The sequence below is a fragment of the Dermacentor silvarum genome, chromosome 9 (genome assembly GCF_013339745.2).
Source record: "Dermacentor silvarum isolate Dsil-2018 chromosome 9, BIME_Dsil_1.4, whole genome shotgun sequence".
NCBI classification, from domain to species: domain Eukaryota; kingdom Metazoa; phylum Arthropoda; class Arachnida; order Ixodida; family Ixodidae; genus Dermacentor; species Dermacentor silvarum.
In genome coordinates this window covers 91,034,789-91,053,684 of record NC_051162.1, presented here as the reverse complement: position 1 = coordinate 91,053,684, position 18,896 = coordinate 91,034,789, and positions in this window count along the sequence as shown.

The following is an 18,896-nucleotide window of genomic DNA, read 5'->3' as shown; positions in this document are numbered from 1 at the left end:
TTCCCACCATAGTACAGCTTCGCTCGTCTTCCATCGCCACCAAAGTGGAAGGGCTGACAGTTTTTTTCTATTTCCGGACAAGACCATCGAAGAGTGAGCCCATATAACAGCTTCGCTGCAAAAACTCTCATTGGCCGTATGCTGTATGTGGGAGTTAAAGCGCGCGAGGGTGAGGTACGCGCGCTTTCACTGGGAGCGACCGCATGGCTAAGTGACAGTTTTTTTGTTTTGCCCTTTCACCCCTTGATGAAAGGAAACTCGAATGAAATCGCTACATCACGATGCATGATTAGGCAATTTTAGTTTAATGTTAGCGTAATAGCGTGGTTGAGGGAAATAGTGTTACCGTTCCGGAAACGAACTTTGCAAAAAGAGAGTTTTAGTATAGCGTGATAGCGTAGTTTACGCGCGGGACGCTATTCCATTACGCTTTGAATTTCGCATACATAGGGCACCTAATTCTATGTGTGTGTGCATCCGGTAAGTGCGAGAGGCAGCGCAATGGAAACCAGGAGCGCGCTGTATTTTTATTTCCCATGTCTGCCGATCTGCAGCGAAACAGACAAGCAGTACAAGCTGTTTACCATTGCCTCCGAAATCTTCCGTCGTCGCGCCTATCTTCTCACTTTGCCGATAGGTGGCGCTCGCATCTCGGAGAAAATTTCTCTTGTTAGGCTTAGGTGCGTTCCAAACGAGAAGAGCTCTCGAAATTCCTCAAAGTTATCCAAAATACTTTGTTGTGTAAGCGGCCTGAGAATACGCGAAAGCCGTTTACACAGTGATTTGCTACGAATGAAGTGACTTCTACAAAAACAACGCGAAATTCACAGCGGGCAGCCAGAAGCGCCGCCATGTTGTATGTTGTACGTAAACTACGCAAAGCACGCCAACACACTAACCTTAAATCTGAGAAAGAGCGTGCGTACGGTCAACGGTAGGGGTCGTATAGCGTTCTGCGCGTGCGCATTTCGATCCCGCTATTACGGTAAACACGCTAAACTAAAGCTGTCTATTTTCTTGCAAAGGACCTGCATTTTTATTGAGATAGCAACCATGCGGAGGGCCGGGGCGTGGCCACGGTGGCCGCATTCCGATGGGGCGAAATGCAAAAACGCCCGTGTCCCGTGCATTGGGGGCACGTTAAAGATCCCCTTGTGGTCAAAATTAGAGCTACTATATATGGCTCCCTCAAGGAGCCATATATGTATTTCAGCGAACACTATCAAATTTTATTTAAGGTTGCTTGTGGCAGATAGCCCAATTCTAGTTAATGAGGTGGTCTACTCGAAGAGGCGGACATTACTTGCACAAAAAATTGAAAGGCATAATCGGCTAATTAACAAAAATTCACTAATTAAGTTTTAACTGATTACCTGATGGCCCATATTGGAATCTACAAATTGTAGCCGTGGAGTACGCAAGGCGGGTCCACTTAGAATTAATTCTCAGGATGACACCAGTTTCGAGATATTAATTCCCGAACTTTACGGAGAAATGCATTGGCGTTCCAGTTAATTTTGTCCTTCAATGCATAAAGCGACGTTTTGTTAAGAACCTAACTGGAACGCCAATGCATTTCTCTGCGAAGTTCGGGAATTAATATATCGAAACTAGTGTCATCCCGAGAATTCGTTCCAAGTGAATCCGCCTTACAAACTCCACGGCTACAATTTGTAAAATGAAATATTGGCCACCAGGTAATTAGATAAAAACTTAATTAGTGAATTTCTGTTAATTATTCGATTATGCATTTCAATTTCTTGTGCAAGTAATGTCCGCCTCTTCGAGTAGACCAGCTCTTGAACTAGAATTGGGCTATCTGCCACAGGCAGCATTTAAGAATTTTTGAAAGTGTTCGTTGAAACACCATGTATATGCTCCCGTACGGAGCATATAGAGTAACTCTAGTTAAAATTAACCCGAAGTCCTCCACTACGGTGTGCCTCCTAATCAAATCGTGATTTTGGCACGTAAAGGCATGGGTTTTGGCACGTAAAACCCAAGAATTCAATTCGGGGCTCGGGACGCGTTCGTGCCGTCGACGTTGGTGTCGTCGTGCTGTGTCACTATCGACGGCGCATGCGCCGTGCGCGCCCGGTGCGTATGAGGGTCTCAAGAGACGCGGAATGTTTTTGGATGCAAAAACGACGAAACAGAGTGGACGCACCGACAACGCTATGCACAATCGAAACGGTGAAGGTGCAAGGACCGTGTTATGCCTTCCCCTGATGTCATGACCATTGTGCGCAGGCAGTTCCTGCCGAGCTGCAGTGCGTATGCGCTGGTCAGAGCGGAACGTAAGTTGAAGCTATAGTTAACAAATGGTAAAAGGCATGCGTTGTCGTTGTTTTGTCTAATGACATTTGTTTGTGGGCTGTCATTCTCAAATTTCCGAGGAATTATTTTGCCAAGAATGCAAGACAAGATATGAGTAACCTTAGGGATGGAATGCTGTGCCAGCCTTGTGGAAAACCTGGTAGCTACCAAGGCACCATTCCTCCTGCCAAACAGTGGTTGCCTTGCGGGCTGCGTCGTGCCAACATGCCACAGCCGTGTATAGTTAGAACATCATCCGAGGAGTTCGAGCACAACGTCATATACGTTGCTATCACTGTCAATACTTCGCCCTTCGGGCGAAACTGCCATTTTTTTTGCCAGCCCAGTGATGCTGAAACCGGGGGTTACTCAAAGGGTCCACTCTCTCAGTTGTTGGTCACAGCTTACAGGACATGGTTAGGATCATAACGTCAACTATATTACATCGCACGTCATGCGGAAGCCGAGGAACGGGCATGAAGTGGCAGAATTGCCCAGCTATAGTTGCGCATGCTCCAACAACAACAGGCACTAAATGTAAACGGGAATGTGGAGCGACTGGGCTGGTATTGAAAAACACAAGAGGCTAGTAAAGGACGTGCATGGCCATCGATCTGCAGCAATAATATCGTTAGTAAAACGCCTTATGTGCAATTTACGGTCGCACGATATCGCAAATGCTGCTGGAAAAAGGCCCTGCTGCTATTGGGCGCCGTATTTCTAAGTCATGGGAGAGTGAAATGCGGCATCCAGAGCCACGAACATTCGAGCTGAGAGTAACTTCATTTTGCTTATATTGTGAAGTTTTTGTGTCCAGTAAATTGGGGGCCTTGCGTGGCTTTAGCATTACAATATTTTTGTTCTGACTTCTTTGGCATGCTTGGAATAGATCTAGAGGAACGATGGTAGCATTAAAAAGTGTTGCAGGGCCACTTCAGCCTCCTTCCCCCTGTGCAGCGTAGCAAACTTGACGCACGTTTTAATGGCCTACCTGCGTTTACTTTCTCTTTTCTTTTTCAGTCTCTCGGTCTAATTGAGTTCGAATAAACAACTCTCTAAAGGCGCAGGAGGCATTGTCATCACGCGCCTCTTTTTGGCTACAAAGACATTTGCATTTGCACGTTGCGATGCAGCAGTCTGCTCTCGCTTGCTGGGACGTCGGCGTTCGTTCTCTGTAGTCGTATTATCATGACATTGCGTCACTTTCCACTTTGCCGCTCTCCGTTCGTCTCTCGCTAGAGGCGTTCTCGCATCGCCAGTGGATGTCGCTTCGGTTCTCCGGTTTCTGCGGTTGCATTGGTTTCATTTTGTCGCAGCTGTCACCTGTCTTCTGTGATATTTCTTGCCCGCTCCGCGGCGCTCTTTTCTTCGGATACGCTCTGCCGCTGCCGCGGGATGCAAATGTAGGCGGTTAGGAGACAAATCACAATAGATAGCAGCGCCATGACGGGGCAGAGAAGACAGTCGCGACTGTCATCAATGTCGCAGTCGCTGCTTTAATTTTCTCCACGTTAGGAGCTCGTTCCCGTGCCCCTGCACGTGTTTAATACACCAATGTATAGTAGAAAGCATGTTGGTATTCATACTCACAAACTGTACTGATACTTTTTTTAAACGCACCCCGTGAAAGATTAAAATGTAGGGTACAGGCAATAACATCGTAAAAACCGACGACAGACGATTATCAGGTAAAAGACACAATCGTCACCTGTTGTTTTCCCTACGTCGATTTCCACGCTGCGGTTGCTTCTATTACATAGACTACCAGGCAGCATGCATAAAGAAGCAACGTCACGTCTTCAGCTGGATTATTCGTAGAGGCCCAGCGTGGTTTTAGCTGCCATATACGTTCCCATTGCTACATATAGACAGCTGTCGCTACAGCAACTTATGAATTAGACGCAATTTACAACAGAGGATCCACAACACTGCCATTGTCCACCATGCATGAGAAACCATAGCAAATAACGCAACTACCATGGAGCAAGGTGGACAGGGCCCTGTCTTCGCCTATCTCGCACTGCATTTGTCGTGTCCAAGTGTTGCGCCCCGGCAACGCGCTGCGCCAACCTTTCTCCAGTGATCACTTGAACCGCTCACGTGCTCCCTTTTTTGGGGTTTCTTAATGTGCTTTCTCTCCTCGCCTTCTCCGTTAAATTGTTGCCAATAAATATACGCGCCATCGTATCGTACTGACAAAACCGAAAGCAAGAATCGTGCACAGGCTACGCCATGTAGCAATCAACGTTATAGGAAGCACTTTTCCAGTAGCTGGCTATGTAGCCTCGTATAGGGGAACAGAGAAGAGAAAAGGCTAAAGGAAAAGCAACGAGGTTAACCAGGGCTGAGCCCGGTTGACTACCCTACACACCGTAGGTTGTGCACAAAACACACGCACGACAACAAAGGAAGGGCTGACACGAGCCCAATCATTGCGCTCGTGTTTCACTCGTGTTCGTCGAATCCTTACTTCTCGTCCAAGTGTCTTGTGCGCACCCCACGGTATGGATCGAGACCACGGGGTAATCGATACCAGCCCGCCCAGATTTCAGTATACTTCATGACTAGCCAACACTGCGGAAAGGAAAAGGTTGAGAGAAGGAGTAAGCATCGTGCGGAGCTCCACAAAGTGTCACCAGAGATGGCGAGACGTGTCCGTGTCAGGCAAGCAGCCGTGCTTGCGACCGCAGCGTGTGTGTGACGACAAGCGGAAGACGACGACCACGACGACGATGGACTGACAACGAGGAAAATAGCTTGAGTGCGACGACGACGTCACGACTGAGGAAAGCATGGCGCCGATGGCATGACAAAGACGGCGACGAAGGTGGCATGACGGACCACCCGGGCTTGGCCTTTTGCGTACCGATGCGAAGCACAAGGCAATACAGATACACTCACTGCCATCTTCACCCTAATCATCAACACCCCTCTCTTTATACTCCCGTCTCCCTTCCCTAATGCTCAGTAGCAGGTCAGAACATTGATTCAGGCCGACCTCTCCGATTTCTACGATAATGAATGTCTCTTTCTCTCTCTCTCTCTCAGAGCCATTTGAGCAGATATTGTCGTTACTTATGTAGAGAAGCAATGTCACCGGAAAACGCAACGTTTCGCATTGGGGACGACGAGCAATTGAGCGAGAACTACTGGCACCCGCCGAGCAGCCTAGACGTGTGTCGGCACTGCAGCACACGATGGCGATCGCTCGCAATTCGTGCCGTAGAACAAGCCCTCCGAAATTGGGTGTGCACAACATGATCTGAGAGGCCATGCGTAGGAGCGTGCTCACTGCCTATCAGCAGCCGAGAAAAGGCGCGGTCCGCCCACTGCTATACGCTGAGAGCTCGAGGTATACGTCGGCGTTGCGGGGCAGTGCAAGCACAACAGCGTGCAGCTGGTGCTTTAGGTGCAGAGTTAAGAAATTTCCACGCAATAGGGCCTGCGAGTGTCCTTCGCGGTGGCTTAAGTGCAGCCATGGCATTGCGCTGTGGATCGCGATGTCGCGGGATTGTTTTCCGGCCGGAACAGTTGCATTCCGATAGGAACAGGACGCTGTTCGGGTGCCCGGCTTTGCACAAGTTAAATATTGCATTGGAGTCGGCGCTCGCGCTTTGCTTCGCGGCCATAACAGTCTGCAAGCCCTATACCACCACACGCTAACGTTACGTTGCTCTTGAACGGTAACGGCCAAACTATCGATGTGCGATAATCGTAGTTTCTTTTTTTCTCTCTGACGGTCGCTTCGGTAACGCTGGTAGGCAAGGTCCCACTTGCGTGGTTCGTAAAATCGCTGCACCCGTCGGTGCTGGCCGCACTGTAATCGCGGTCACGTGGTCTCGCGATTGGGAAACGATCGATACAGTCATATGCACCGGAGTTTTGTAGGAATATCTGTTGTGGATGCATCTTTAAAGTTGACGAGTCGTGCTATCAGCATACATTAAAACGTCATCAATTTCGAAATTACTCAGATGCGTTGTTCCGTGATCAGGCTCACCAGCATTTGCAACAATGGTTTCATTCAGACTCAAAAAAGTACATGCGGGACTTAGAAACAGACTACAGAACGATTACATGTTCACACTTTTCTGTAATTAGACTAAACAGGCGTTTTAATTCACGGCGAGTCAACTGTAGTGCGAGTCAACTTGCAGCAATAATTGCAGTAACGAAGGTATGAGGCACTGTTGTTTACGAAAGAGCGCATGTTTTAGCTTAATATACACAAGGAAGCCATAAGTAGTCGAAACACATTCTAAAGCATCAGAAAACGATTTATATGCATCAGATCACCATGAAACATTGCTTTGCAGAGTAATCAAGCCATGAAAGTTGCCGCGGCGCGACATGGTATTGCGATCGGGGATTACAGCTCATGCGCCGCCCTTGTTACTTGCAGTTGCACGTGGCAGTTTCGAGTCGCTGTGTTCAGGGGGCGTTAGGTGTCTCGGTCGTGATGTGGAACTGGGCGCGAAAAGAGGGCACGCCAGAGACAACGGATGGGAAAATCTTATGGGAGCAAAGCGGCTGGCAAGGGCGGTGTCTGGTCAGAATTAGCTAGCCAGCCGTCGAGATAAGCAAAATAAGCTTAAAGTACTGGAGAAAAAAAAATACAGGGAAGAAATCGATTGAGCCGGAATGGTTACAGGCCTATCAAACTACAATATAGACATAAAGGTATTGATGATGGCAAGAAAAGATCAATCACAGATAGACAAAGGTTTAGACAGCAATATATGTAGAAAAAGCTGTTTAACTCAAGCAGGCTATAGGTGACTATTAATCGCAGCGCCGTTTCAAAGGCGCTCGCTTACGCATTTCGACAGTGAATGTATAGCGTTCTACCTTCTCTGTTTTTTTTATTTTAATATGATGAAGGCGGCCGCATAGTGACTGTCAATGTCAGTAGTGTCAGGAGGGTCCTCAGCCGGACCTGTGCTTCGTAAAATCGCTGCACTCGATCATGCAGTTCCGACTCGCTTATGTAGCGGTCTACGACCTAAACATTTGATGGTGTCTCCCGCGGCACCAATAACGGCTGATCGAGACACGTGGTCTTGACCCCGCCGTTTTCAAAAGCCCTGAAATACCGACACGAAAATGTTGCCAGCATATCTGCGTGCTCAGCCGCTAATGACTTGCAAATACATAAGCCTGATGGTGCCAAGGAGGATTAAAAAAATGCATTTTTATATTTTTTTTAAATCCTCCTTGGCTGGTGCTCATGTGAGCTCACGTCAGAAATTAAGTTTTATTGCACATCTTTTTGACTTAGCGTCGAGAAGTGGCGCGGTCTTTGGCACTGCTGCAATCGAACAAGGTTCCGCGTCTATAGACGTTTTTCACGGGTCGTCTAAACAAAACGTGGTACTTAGCAGGCCGACGAGAACGACGCTCGCTACATGTTTACCTGGTGTGTTTTTCTGGCGAGTGGCAATGGCGTTGGAATGATTTGTGTCTTCTTGCGCAGAGCGTCCGGCACGAGCAGCCTCTCTGGTCGTGGCTAATGCGCATTCTCTGTTCTCTGCGTTAGAGTGCCACGCGTTTTCTGCTTTTGGTAGTTTTTTGCAACCACACTCTACTGGGCACAGGGGTGTCGAGCGCGCGAGCGCGACGACGACGCCGAACTTGGGCTCGTTGTTGCGTCCGTCATATTTTCTCGCGCGTGGACCATACGGCTGGGTTCACCGGCGAATAAAGAGGGCGCACCCTGGGGGCCATCGTGGAAGGTCTTACGAGGCGTGCCTGTACCCAAGGAAGCTTAAAAAATACTTTTTTAAACCTCCTTGCCTGTACCTAAGCGCTGACAAAACTGAGAGTGCAGTCTTCCTTCGAAGCTGGATATGGCTAGGTTCTCACCAAAAGCCCGTGCGTCGACAGGGTGTGTAGAAAAAATTCGCGTCGTCAAAATTGAATCCACAGTAGCCTATGTATGTAGATTCCTTAACATAAGTGTCAAAACCACTCATGGATGACAATTGCGTCAGAGTCTAGCCACCAATCCACCAATTAAGGTGGATGAAAGAGGATTAAGGTGGATTAGGGTGGATTAAGGTATATTAGGGTGGATTGTCTGATTAATGTGGATTATATAAGGAGGATTAGGTTTTAATTAAGGTGGATTAGGATGCTTTAAAGTGGATTAAGGTCGACTAAGCGGTGCAGGTCGGCTAAGCGATGCTGTGCATTCTGGGCATGGAGGAAGAAAATATAGGAGGGAGCATTACGTCACGCAGCCAGCCTTGACAAGCAAACGCTTCGTGTAGCCAGCAGTAGTGGCCCAACACGTGACCTCTTGCGTCGAGATCACGGAGAATCCGAGATTTGCCGAGACGTTTGCTTACCGGTAGTTCTCATTCGGTACGCGCTCGGCCGGCAGCTGCACACATGCAGGAAGCGACAAGATTTTTCCTTTTGCTTTTTCCTCTTATTTTTGTTTATGTTTATTTCATGAGTTTCTAATGGTTTAGAATGGGTATCGAAAAAAAAAAGAAACGGCCGGGAGTACTAAAACCTACCGCGCTCTCTGAGGTTTCCTCCACGCTGTGACGTTTTCATCACGTGTTGGACCACCACGGTCGGTGAACATCGGGTCGCGGTATGCTCGCTCCTATATTTTCCTTCCTCCGTGATTCTGGGTGATGAGGCCGGCGCAAAATGCAGCATGTCGCATCTTGACACCGGCTGCAGCCAGGGCACGCCGACGAACGCCGGATGCGTCGGCCGCGCTTCGCGCCGGAGTATAGAGTGCTGCGCTTTCGCTGGCGTGGCGTCGCCGTGCCTAGCGCGCTCGCGCGTCAACGCTACGTCGGACTATAAAATGGCCTTTAATGTGAAGCTGCCCCTAATTGTTACAGAGAAGCTGTTAAGGGCTCACTCTTCGATGGTCGCGTCCGGCAATAGAAAAAAAAAATGTGGTTGATCCCTCTTATATAGGAATCGGTATAGAACACGAAAGTGAAACGTGTCTTCACAGAAGTAGTGTAATGTTTATTGCACATTGATATATAATGTCTATTGGTGTTTTGTGGCTAAAGCGCCCTTAGGCGTTGATGCACCCACGCTGACGCCTGGTGGCACGTCTCCTCCATCACGACTACCAACGTCGATGACCATGAGCAACCGTCGTGCATATGGAAGCTGCACTACGCTGCACACGCTAGCACAACGCGAAAGACGAAGCACGTAACTGACACACTAATACAACGCGCAAGACAAAGCACGTAACTGAATCGTCACCGAGTCAAATCAGCGCGTACAGCGCGTCGTAATTGCAGCCTCCGCGATCAACTTCAGAAACATTTTCAGAGCTAATTGCGGAGGCCACGCTCCGCTGTGCTGAGTACGGTGAACGCCACCTAGTAGTGCTTCTGCGAGAACGCGTTGGTAGTGCTTCTTGATGCCAGCGTCCCTTCGAATGCTGGCATCGAGGCGTCGTAGTGCTGAGACCACCGAAGCGTTCACTGTCGGTGCGCGTTAGTGTCATAATGCAGTACTTCTCTTTTCTGCTCGTAGGCGGCGGCACCGCCCCGAGCAAGAGCGCGGGTACACGGAGGAGTGTTAGATATATAAGGCGCGTCTGTGTAGCTCTCTGCAAATGCGTTTGTGGCGCAATGGGTTAAACGCTCGGCGATCTATCGTCGCGGACCGAGAGGTCGTGGGTTCGATTTCCAAATTTTGCATGTTTGTGGAACTTTTTCTTCTGGTTTCTTTCTTTGTATTATGTTCGTGTATGTTCGTGTGACGTATTTCCGTGACGGAAATACGTCAGTGAAGTCTTGGTGGACCCCGGCATAAAACACTTTCGTGTTAAAAAATAACTTTCATTGGCCGTATGCTGGATGTGCGAGTGAAAGCGCGCGAGGGCGAGGGATGCGCGCTTTCACGGGCAGCGAACGCACGGCGGAGAGCAAACGCGACTTCCCTGTTGAAGGGGAGTGGTGGGCGAGGAGGGGAGTGGTGGGCGAGGAGGGCATCGAGGCACCTTATTAGACTGTGCGTGGCAACAGTCACCAACGCCGCGCGCGTTCGGTGTGAACGCGGGCAAAACGCCGACGGCGTCGACAACAGTTCTGCGCGTTGCTGGTGCTTCTGCATGTCCAAGTTTATACAGCTGATAAAACTACCTTGACTCGAACCCATGGCTGCTTCGCGTACTACTCAGGGTTCCCCTAGGGGAAGATGTAATTTTTTTCGACCGCGGTTGTGTGCGGTCACACAAACAACGCGCACAACTGTTGTCGACGGCGACGGTGTTCTGCCCAGCGTTCTTAGACTAGTCTAAGAACGTTGGTTCTGCCCGCGTTCGGACCGAACGCGCGCGGCGTTGGTGACGTGTTTATGGAGAACGTGCCAACCTTTGCCGTACATGTGCACCTTATGGCGGTGTACTGTAGCGACCATAAGGCCATGGTCCCTGTGGTCACTAGGTAAGTGAAAACCACCGGATCATATATATTTCTCATTCTTTATTAGTTCAAATAACCAATTACACTATCATATCTTAATAGTCATAATTGGAAATACATAATTGCCACCACAGTACAGCTTCGCTCGTCTTCCATCGCCACCACAGTGGAAGGGCTGACAGTTTTTTTCTATTGCCGGACAAGACCATCGAAGAGTGAGCCCATAACAGCTTCGCTGCAAAAACTCTCATTGGCCGTATGCTGTATGTGCGAGTGAAAGCGCGCGAGGGTGAGGGACGCACGCTTTCACTGGGAGCGACCGCACGGCTAAGTGACAGTTTTTTTGTTTCGCCGTTTCACCCCTTGGTGAAAGGAAACTCGAATGAAATCGCTACATCACGATGCATGATTAGGCAATTTTAGTTTAGGTTAGCGTAAAAGCGTGGTTGAGGGAAATAGCGTTACCGTTCCGGAAACAAAGTTTGCAGAAAGAGAGTTTTAGTATAGCGTGATAGCGTAGTTTACGCGCGGGACGCTATTCCATTAGGCTTTTAATTTCGCATACGTAGGGTACCTAAGTAATGTGTGTGTGTGCGTCCGGTAAGTGCGAGAGGCAGAGCAATGGAAGGCGCGTTGTATTTTATTGCGATAGCAATTATATGGACACTCAAAAGCAGATTTCTGCCGTCGGCGTCGCCGTCGCCGTCGGCGTCGCCGTCGCCGTCGCCGTGAGGTTCCGTATGACGTCATTTGGAGATGAAATCGTCGCCGCGCGCCGAACGCTGTATGTGCGAGTGAAAGGGCGCGAGGGGCGCGTCTTTCACGGGGAGTGAACGCACGGCGGAGAACAAACGCGCGTTCGGCGCCGTGCTCGCTTAAGGGCTGCAGAAGTAGGCGTCTCTTTTCTCCTTTACAATCACCATATATGTAGAGCAAACGCGCCTTCTTCGGACGCGCGAGAGGCCGTGGGGGAGGGGGAGGGAAGGGAGGCGACGTTTAGCTGCGGCACCAAGTGCCTATTTATATCAGAGGCTCCAGCAACAGTCACCAACGCCGCACGCATTTTGAGCTAACGCGGGCAAAACGCCGATGGCGTCGACAACAGTTCTGCGTGTTGTTGCTACCAAAGCCGCTCACCTTACTTCGTATGACATTGCTGTGTTGCTATCGCATTCATTGCTTCGCCCTTAGGGCGAAACTGTGACATTTTATATCAGAGGCTCCTGCAACAGTCACCAACGCCGCACGCATTTTGAGCTAACGCGGGCAAAACGCCGATGGCGTCGACAACAGTTCTGCGTGTTGTTGCTACCAAAGCCGCTCACCTTACTTCGTATGACATTGCTGTGTTGCTATCGCATTCATTGCTTCGCCCTTAGGGCGAAACTGTGACATTTTTTATTTCCCATGTCGGCGGATCTGCAACGGAACAGACAAGTAGTACAAGCTGTCTACCAGAGCCTCCGAAATCTTCCATCGTCACGCCTATCTTCCCAATTTACCGATAGGTGGCACTCGCATTGGAGCAAGTGGTGGCGGACCCCTTCCTCCAGCGACTTGGAGGGCAATGCCGGCTTCTCATCTCTGGCATGGCCCGGCTTTTCTTCGTGCGATACCCGCCCCTCTAGCAGGATGGGGTGTGACTACTTCAACGCATGTGGCCCAATATGTGTCGCTGATGATGGTGTTGCCGCCAACACCTTTACACTTGTTTGCTGGAAGGCTCATGTGCTATTAGCAGCTTCACCATTGCGATCAGTCTTTATAGACTACCCCCATTTGTACAGGACTTCGTGGGGATGCATTGGCACCTGGAACAGCCCCGGGTGTCGATGATGGTGATACCTGTTCGGGTTCTGTTTGTTTACCAGCACGCTGCAGACCCCGCAAGTTATTTTGCGGCGGCTCTTGAGTACGTGAAGTTTTTTTTCCGCGTACAATGCCCATGTATGCCTCCCCCTCATATCTTTTCTTTGTTTATTTTTTTTAAAGACGATAGTCTGTCTTGGGGAACTTAAACGCTGAAAATTTGGTCTGTCTGTCTGTCTGTTTGTCTGTCTGTCACCCCATTCAGCCACTCGGCCAAAGTTGGACCACTTGCTGACCGCCCACACTACTTAAACTGGTACGGCTGTTCATACTTGCGAACGTTATCGATCACAAAGTAAATATTACGCATATCTGAGGCGCAACATCACTAGGTAAGTATTAGGAGGTGTGTTCCTTTAATAGAAAATACATAGATACGTAACTCTAAAGACCCTAGTTTCTTAAGCTGCGCTGAAAATGCCATGCTATGCGCGCCGACAAACGACGTTCCCCGACTGCGCGCCGACGAGCGCCCTCTGCCATGGAGGAAGGAAACCCTCTGCACAAGCTCATGTTTCCCGATGTATTGCCAGATGGCGTCCATGTCTCACGCAGCGCCTCCTCAATTTTATCAATGCCAGCCAGATGCGGCCGATTCAACATAAAGGAAGCGCTGTCTGAGGCAGGGAAAAACATAAATGGCCGCTTGATGAAATAATGCGGTAAAATGAAATCTGTTCAAACAAACCTTCATGCCAGGACGGTAATGGTACGAGAACAGCATCACGGGTGGCCGCGGGTCAGACCAGCACTCATGTAGTACGGCCGGCTGAAGACTATCGTCTTTCGACGACATTTGCAGCGAAGCACACAGATACGCGGCAAATTTTTTTCTTTAGACAGCTTGGCTAACGTTAGTTGGGATACCCTATATAAAGCGTGTGTCTGCATCAAGGAGGATTTTAAAAAAATGCTGGAGTGGAGCTGCTGTCTCAAAAGTGAAGCCGGACCGCCGCCATCTTACCAGAGGCAAGCAATAGCGTTAGGAAATGGCGGGGAATATACGAAGCACTTTCTTCCCACTCCATGCTGTTTGTAGGTGGACAATTTAACCATGCAGATATCGTTGGACGTCTTCCTTTCTGTCGCTGGTTTCAGAAGAAAGCCTTACGTTATTTTCAAATTTTATGGCACATCATGATATTAATACACAGATAAAGGTAATATTTTAAGCGAAAGGTTCGAGCTTTTAATTTCAAATTAGCCTAGCATTTGCAATAACTGACCAAAAAGATGTGAGCTGCTAGCAGATTTCAGCTGTCACGGCCCTCTTTCAGAGTAGAAGTACGGGCAAACTATGGCTTCACCTGTGCTGGTAAGAAACTGCGGGGACTGCCACTCCAGCATTTTTTTTAATCCTCCTTGACACCATCAAATCTTTGGGTCGTAGACAGGTATATAAGCGAGGCAGCACCTCATGATCAAGTGCAGCGATTTTACGAAGCACAGGTCCGGTGTGGACCCGGCTGAAGCCGGTCATCCGGCGGCTTTCAGCCTATTAAAAGAAGAAAAAAACAGAGGAAGTTGAACGCTATACGTTCACTGTCGTTTAAACAACGATACAGAACAACACAGTTCACGATGCAATATGTCGCATTGGGGAAGCAAGCGCCATGGTGTCAACTTTGAAACGGGGCTGCGACAAATAGCAAAGTATAGCCTGCTTGAGTTAATCACAAGGTAGATTTACCTTGTAGCGAAGCTTTCATAGAAGCCCATACGTTCAAAACATGGCGGTTTATCGGCGGTTCATGGGGGTTAGCGCCATCTATGAGAGGAGGAAACACTTCCGGCGGAAGAAAAAATAATGTGACGTCATATTCGCTAAAAACAGAAGTAACAGGTTAACTTTACGAGTGCGCCTTTCTGCCCAGTTCAAGGGCTGCATTGCAGCAAGTGATAGCGGCTTCAACGGCCGCCGCTATCGGTGGGCGCTCTTACGCTGGGCGCTGAAAAAAGGGAATTTATTGATAATGATCAAGTAAAACAGAATTGTCTTTTCCTTTTTCGCCATCCGTATATAAAATTGATTAGGAACTTTCTTTACGTTGAATGAATCTAACTGTGTCTCTCTTTATTTATAAAACGCTTTTTTCTTTCCCAATTTTTGTTCCCTCCAAACATAGTGGCGCTTCAATCGCTGCTGACCCACCCACAGTTGCAGCTCAACCACCCTTGCTGATGTCGGCGACAATTCGTTCTGAACCACTTTTCGCCCGAAGATTCGCGACCTATGTGAATCGGCCTTGTTAATCACCTTTTACTACATATGTTGCTCTCTAAAATGTTGCCTATCTCTCCTTCATCTTTTTTGCCATCATAAAAAACCTCTACCTCTATATTTTGTACAGCTTGATATGCCTGTAACCATCTCAGCTCAGTCGATTTCTCCCCTGCTTTCAACGCGAAAGCGTTAAGGACCCCGTGCAGCGGAAAATCCGCCGTCGGCGTCCGCGGCTGATAAAATAATCCCGAACCACCTCGACCACGCAGGCCCTCCGCGTGGCACAGAGGCGTTAGTGAACTAATTGAATTTCTCAAAGTAAAATTGGTCAGGAAAATTGTATAGTAAAACTTAACCACAACTTACAGACATGATAGCGTCAGATTGTAACTGGAATATACGAGAAAACATTATTTTCCTTTTGTCTTTTTCTTTTCCTGCTTTTCTTTTTCTAACGGACCCACGTACACAGCATGGCGTCACAGTGAGGACGTGTTCCTGCAAATGCCTAGCTGCGGTGAGTGGATTCAGCTGAAACCGATGTAGTTTGCGCGACAGCTGGTTGTAATAAATACCATGTTAAAAAAACAGCTGGTTGCTGGTGTGCCCGGGGTTTTGGGCTCACGGTCTGCGGTCCCTGCCTTGCGTGCTGTGTCTGTTACGTCTGGGTCGTTGGGGCTTGGCGATGGTGTCCGCCTTCCCCCGGTGGATCCGGGCCGGGTCACGTGTGCGGGTAGACGGGGAGGGAGTCGTAACTCCGCGGGTCTGTTGAGCCACTGGTGACGCTTGTTTCCGGGGGACTGCCTCCGGAAGTTCGAATCCCTCAGACATTTTTATGGTGTAATTTTTATGTCTCAATGTGTACTTTTACTGCTTCCCCTCCCGCAAAATTTTGGAGCAAACACTATAGTTGCAAGGCTGGGATTGCAGATAAGATGTGGCCTTCTTTGCTACCAGCTAATTGACTGACTAATTGATCATGTCATCTTCTTCCATCTGTATACAATCTTTTTTGCTCCTCGCGTTTTGTCATGCCACATATTGTAAATACATTTTATCCTCATCTCATTTTTGTCGTTATTGTAAACACATTTACCCTCGTCTCATTTTTGTCGTGTTATGCCTGCTATTCATATGTCTGTAGACAATGGTCATTCGTTTGGTTGAACTCATCTGATTCTGGTGGTCATTGTCTCGTCATCTTTTATGCTTTCCTTTAGTTTTTCAGTTCCTCATTCTTGGCCCTGATTCCATCCGTGCCCTCAGCTCTGAACGCGTCACGAGATCAAGATTGGCGAGGCATCCTTCTCTCTGGATTAGCGCACATGTTATCTGGCTTTCACTCATTTTCAATACCATCAAATATGTTTCTCAATAAACGCTCTATGCGAGGATCCTCTGCCCTCACTGACTAAACTTTAGGACATTAGAAGTTACTGTGCCCAAATTTTCTTTTTCCAATTGGTTTAAACTCAAAAATATGTGTTTGGGGTTAATTTTCTATACCCCCTCCTCTTTTATTTTTCATTTGTTTTATACCCGTTATGGCACACCAGTAGGAACGGGTTTCCCCACCTTTCATTTAATTTGCTTTCCAAACCAGGGGATCAGAGATAATTCGGGGCGAAATGAAAAAACGCCCGTGTCCCGTGCATTGGGGGCACGTTAAAGATCCCCTGGTGGTCAAAACTAGAGTTACTACATATGGCTCCCGCAAGGAGCCATATATATATGCTCCCGTACGGAGGATATAGAGTAACTCTACAGACAAAATTAATCCGAAGTCCCCCACTACGGTGTGCCTCATAATCAAATCGTGATTTTGGCACGTAATGGCACGGATTTTGGCACGTAAAATCCAAGAATTCAATTCGGGGCTCGGGACGCGTTCGTGCCGTCGACGTTGGTGTCGTCGTGCTGTGCCACTATCGACGGCGCATGCGTCGTGCGGGCCCGGTGCGTATGAGGGTCTCAAGAGACGCGGAATGTTTTTGGCTGCAAAAAATGTCACAGTTTCGCCCTAAGGGCGAAGCAATGAATGCGATAGCAACACAGCAATGTCATACGAAGTAAGGTGAGCGGCTTTGGTAGCAACAACACGCAGAACTGTTGTCGACGCCATCGGCGTTTTGCCCGCGTTAGCTCAAAATGCGTGCGGCGTTGGTGACTGTTGCAGGAGCCTCTGATATAAAATGTCACAGTTTCGCCCTAAGGGCGAAGCAATGAATGCGATAGCAACACAGCAATGTCATACGAAGTAAGGTGAGCGGCTTTGGTAGCAACAACACGCAGAACTGTTGTCGACGCCATCGGCGTTTTGCCCGCGTTAGCTCAAAATGCGTGCGGCGTTGGTGACTGTTGCTGGAGCCTCTGATATAAATAGGCACTTGGTGCCGCAGCTAAACGTCGCCTCCCTTCCCTCCCCCTCCCCCACGGCCTCTCGCGCGTCCGAAGAAGGCGCGTTTGCTCTACATATATGGTGATTGTAAAGGAGGAAAAGAGGACGCCTACTTCTGCAGCCCTTAAGCGAGCACGGCGCCGAACGCGCGTTTGTTCTCCGCCGTGCGTTCACTCCCCGTGAAAGACGCGCCCCTCGCGCCCTTTCACTCGCACATACAGCGTTCGGCGCGCGGCGACGATTTCATCTCCAAATGACGTCATACGGAACCTCACGGCGACGGCGACGGCGACGGCGACGCCGACGGCGACGGCGACGCCGACGGCAGAAATCTGCTTTTGAGTGTCCATATAATTGCTATCGCAATAAAACGACGAAACAGAGTGGACGCACCGACAACGCTATGCACAATCGAATCGGTGAACGTGCGAGGACCGTGTTATGCCTTCCCCTGATGTCATGACTGTTGTGCGCAGGCAGTTCCTGGCGAGCTGCAGTGCGTATGCGCTGGTCAGAGCGGAACGTAAGTTGAAGCTATAGTTATCAAATGATAAAAGGCATGCGCTGTCGTTGTTTTGTCTAATGACATTTGTTTGTGGGCTGTAATTGTCAAGTTTCCGAGGAATTATTTTGCCAAGAATGCAAGACCCGGTATGAGTAGCCTTCGGGATAGAATGTTGTGGTAATATAACCTGCATAACTGCATGTCATATCCCATGGCATGGCATGTAGCACACATATACCTAAATACATACGGTACCTCACGGCGACGGCGACAGCAAAAATTTGCTTGGCGTGTCAATATAATTGCTATCGCAATGAAATTGCACTGTGTACCGACCACAGCGGACGGTCTTTCCCGTCAGTAACATCTCGTCCACTGCACGATCGAGATGCGACGCCACTGGCGGCTCTCCTAATCACGCCAGCCTTGTGAAAAGCCTGGTAGCTTCCAAGGCGCGGTTCCTCCTGCCAAACAGTGGTTGCCTTGGGGGCTGCGTCGTGCCAACATGCCACAGCCATGAATAATTAGAACATCATCCGAGGAGTTCGAGCACAACGTCATAGTACGTTGCTATCACTGTCAATACTTCGGCCTTCGTGATGCTCAAACCGGGGGTTACTCAAAGGGTCCACTCTCTCAGTAGTTGGTCACAGCTTACAAGACATGGTTAGGGTCAATAACGTCAACTATATTTCATCGCACGTCATGCGGAAGCCGGGGAGCGGGCATGAAGTGGCAGAAGTGCCCAGCTATAGTTGCGCATACTCTAACAACAACCGGCACTAAAAGTACACGGGAATGTGGAGCGACTGGGCTGGTATTGAAAAACACAAGAGGCTAGTAAAGGACGTGCATGGCAGTCGATCTGAAGCAATAATATCGGTATTAAAACGCGTTATGTGCGATTTACGGTCGCATGATATCGCAAATAATGCCGGAGAAAGGCCCTGCTGCTATTGGGCGCCGCATTTCTACGTCATGGGAGAGTGAAATGCGGCATCCAGAGCCACGAACATTCGAGTTGAGAGTAACCTTATTTTGCTTATATTGTGAAGTTTCTGTGTCCCAGTAAGTTGGGGGCCTTGCGTGGCTTTAGCATTACAATATTTTTGTTCTTACTTCTTTGGCATGCTTGGAATAGATCTAGAGGAACAATGGCAGCATTAAAAAGTT